This window comes from Ochotona curzoniae, unplaced genomic scaffold, assembly GCF_017591425.1.
Source record: "Ochotona curzoniae isolate NIBS_2020 unplaced genomic scaffold, NIBS_Ocur_1.0 contig_43, whole genome shotgun sequence".
In the NCBI taxonomy this organism is placed as follows: domain Eukaryota; kingdom Metazoa; phylum Chordata; class Mammalia; order Lagomorpha; family Ochotonidae; genus Ochotona; species Ochotona curzoniae.
Genome location: NW_024466218.1, coordinates 19701403 through 19705427, shown reverse-complemented (window position 1 = coordinate 19705427; position 4025 = coordinate 19701403). Strand labels below are relative to the sequence as shown.

The 4025-nt window shown below is 40.7% G+C and overlaps 1 long non-coding RNA gene across 1 annotated transcript; it reads left to right on the top strand.

The window, feature by feature from the left end:
- Nucleotides 1-1499: 1499 nt before the first annotated feature.
- On the top strand, nucleotides 1500-3438 carry LOC121159555. The gene is made up of 3 exons (XR_005884389.1): nucleotides 1500-1509; nucleotides 1669-1860; nucleotides 3422-3438. It is a non-coding gene; the product is annotated as an uncharacterized LOC121159555 (long non-coding RNA).
- Nucleotides 3439-4025: the final 587 nt, after the last annotated feature.

Below are 4025 nucleotides of genomic sequence, written 5' to 3'. Positions count from 1 at the left end.
TATAAGTCATCTGTGGAGTAAACCAGTGGATGGATATAGGCCCAAAGACCCCAACTGCCAGCTAGGAAGGCAGCCCTTAACAGACTCTGGGTATGCTGGCATCCTGATCTTGAACTTCTCAGTATCCAGAACTGTGAGAATTAAATGTTGCTGCTTAAACTGCCCAGTTCACAGTATTTCGTTAAAGCAATCTGACCTGAGACACATACTCAGCACCAAGAAACACTCCATAATGGATATCTTTGAGGAAAGGAGGCAATGGCATCTAATGTGAATTCCACAATGGCCACTGGACCTGCTGGTGCCAAAGGACCCCATCTGTGCAGATTTTTCCTTCCATCTCTGGTAAAACACCATAGCTCTTAACTCTGCTGGAAGCCTTGAACAGTAGAGGAGAACCATTCAGGAAGCCTCACCATTCTTCATTGTATTTCCAAGTGACCTCTTGATTTGATCCGGAGGTCATGATGCTGTACTGGGCACGGATGCCCTACCTGTGGGCATGTCAGGTGTGAACCTGCCTGCCTTGGGGTTGGATGGTACTCCAACCTATTTCAGGCTAGTTGCAGATGTCTGTCTCCTGTGCAGGACTCTGCCAACTGATTGTATTTGTCACCCTGTAGACTGGCCTAGAAGAGAGCTTGCTCAGGTTGCAGACAGCCCAAACAAAATCACCCCCATTCTTTGTCAAATTTGGAAACTTCAGCTCCAAAGAGGATTCTTTTTTTTCCCTATACATCTAGAAAGTTGATTGCGTAAAAAAAAAGAACTTTCAACAGCTCAATTCAGGCAAAAGCAAACACAGATGCAGTTTGTCTGCTTGCATCCTGCTTGCATCCTTTCTCAGGGTCCCATTTAGAACTTCCTTTGCATTCTCCCAGCCTGGGCCCCAGTGTCCTTCCCCCTTGGCTGGGTGGGAAGCAGACTCCCACTCAGATAATGTGCTGTGTTCTGTACCCTTTTGCTGAGAACGCAAGCAGGCCGTGAGAACACTCCCCTCAGTACAGAGTGAATTCCCTAGGTTTGGGCTTTCCCAGCAACTCTCACGTCACCCTGGCTAGGTGGTCACAAACACTCCCAACCCATGCTGTCCCCAGCGTGGCTCTGCTTGCTAAGAAATTGTTGGCTCTTTCTGTTTCTGACAGTGCGATATTGCATATAATAACAATTACCAATGACCTCCACTGGGTTGTCCAATCTCATTATTGCCAATGCATCTGGTACCTGCCACTGCCAATTTGCCTCAGCTGAGGTTTTATTCAGTGGGATATGATAGAGCTGTACAGCAATCTTTTTCCATTTAAATAGTTTAATTGAGGAAAGCTATCAGATGTTTCCAAATTTAACGTATACAACAATTTGCTTTTTCCTATCTCTTTTCAGAGTCGAGTTGGAAGAAAATGACATCTGATTCTTATAGAAGGAAAGCAATTACATCTTGGCGTCTGCCTTCCCCGGCTTGCATATGTTTTTAAACATAAAAAGAAATTCTTAATATGTAATTGTCAGGTAATAAAAAGGGAAAAATATTTTACTTTGCATTTATGAAGTAATTTTTCAAAAGCATAAGGGAATTACATGTTAATGTTTTATGTTTATGACTACGCTCTAATACCACACTATTTCTTCAAGTTTGTCTCTCTTTCTTTTTTTTTTTTCGTTCTTCAGAGATGAGAACTGAGCTGATCAGGCCTAGCTCAACCCCTGCATCCCTGCTGGAGCTGTCCTGGGTCACCAGAACTTCTTCCTCAGGGCTCCTGCTTTCTGCATCATGAGCTAGCCTTCTGTATCATGAGCTAGCATTTGTTGTCTACACTGAACTCGTCCAATGGGGAAATGAATGGTCTTTCTTTCTACAGGGTAAGCATGTTTAAAATAGAGAGGATTCCTTTTTGGATTTTTAGGGCTTGTTCTCCACAATTCTTAGCAATGACTGGGTTTAAAATAATTGATTCTCACCAAATACACTTTGAACAAATTTAGTCCTGAGTTGCTGCATAATCAATCTTCACCTAATGAGAACGATGTTCTTCTGTCACACGATGCGTGTCTCTAGCTGATACCTAACCTTCTAAACTTCCAAACTCTGTGTGTGGATAATTTCCAATCCTTCACCTCCTGCTGGTTTTTTTTTTTTTTTAAACCCAGTTGCCTCTGCCTTCACATCTCCCCGAAACTATTCTTGTCCAGGTCTTCAGTTTTACCCTCTAACTTCCAAACCTTGTGGATGATTTTTGGTCCTAATCCTGCCCTCTTAGCAAGTATTTAGCATCAGAAGTGTATCCCACTGTGATATTTATTAATCGGTTTACTTATTTCTTGTCTGTACCCACTCAAAAACATAAATTCTTTGTGGGTGGGAGCTCTGTATCTAATCTACTGGCATGTCACTAGTGTCTACTCTGACACCTGTCACACAGTAGATGTTGGTGATGAGTGCCTCCAACTGTCTCAAATCCACACTAGTCATCAAGGCACAGAGTCACAGAACTTCAGATTTAGGAGGGAATCTCAGAAATTATTAGATCAGAGTATTATTGCCCCAATGGTGAAGTAACTGGCTTGACATCACACTGCTGGAAACTTTTAGAAGAGCCAGCTCTTGAGCCAAGTCCTCTTGGTTTTCTACCCAAGTTCTTGCCATAGCACCCAATCCTATTCTTGTCAGTAGGACTTGGGTGCTATGAAGTTAATCTGTGGTAGTAGAGGCATGGGAGTACGTTCTCTTAAGATCAAAATGGCTTCAATAACGAAGCAGGGAAGGAAAATGTGCATAAGACAGTTAATGTACTGTTCCTAAAACTAAGTTTGTAGTAGAGTACCTAACACTGCCACTGGTTAATTACCATACTTACTGTGTCTGAAGCATGTTTTACTATTTGTACAATTAAGAAAGCTTAATGTTTTCCTGGATCTATAAACAATATGTGTGTGTGTTGCCAACATCAAATACAAAAATTGTAAGAAAGTAAAGTCCCCTCACCTGCATCGCTTGCCATTTAAATTGTTTTGCTTCTGTTTGAAGCATCACATTGACATAGAGAAGTGCAAAAATCATATATGTGTGTGTGTGTGTGTGTGTGTGTGTGCAGCTCAAAGCAATATTTCAAAATGAATATATAGGCTGTTACCACTGAGGACGAGAGAAAGAGAGAGAGAGAGAGAGAGAGAGAGAGAGAGAGACTGTGATCAGCTCCCCCGAAGCCTCATATCACCTCTAAGTTCCTCTTCTTACTCTGTCCTCCAGTGATTTTTATGGCCTTGATAGTGTGACCATAAATTAGCACTGCTCATCAACCTTTACAGTAGGGAAGGCATTCAGTACTATTCTTCGTATTTATAGTTTTGGGATCTGTATTACATTGGAATTTACCCAGTAATACTCTAGACTGATGGGTTCATTTTCACCCCCCCCCCATAGATGGCATATCATGAGACTATTCTATATAATAGTCATGTGCTATGTAACAAGACTTCCGGTCAACTGAAGACTATCTATACTAGTCTCCCAGAATTACATCACCAAGGGACACTGCAGTCTTCTTCATTTGTGTAAGTACTCTATGATGCTTACTCAATGCAAACACTGGGAGCTGTGATCACTTAGAATTAATTTTTGTACGTGCTATGTGCTGGAATTAAATTTCATTGTTTCTACACCAGATATATGATTGGTTCAATACCATTCATTCTTACTGTACTCTCTGCAGCTGACCTATATCACAATATTCCCAAACTAGGGAATTTGAAACAAATTCATGGAAGTTGAAATTTAAAAATAAGTTTGTTTTGGAGGGGAAAAATGATAGGAAATTCATGCATTGTTCTTCCACATTATACATTTCATGAACTTTTTGAAAATCCTCTGATGTGTGCCCATGTTTCTGAACCCCGAACCATTCATTTTTGTTTGCATCAATATGAAAAGGTTTTAGTTTCTATAGCTTTGTAGTGTTTTAAAATTTTTATTTAAACTTTCATTTTATTATTTGAAACTGAAGAGAGAGAGAGAATTTTCCCATCTG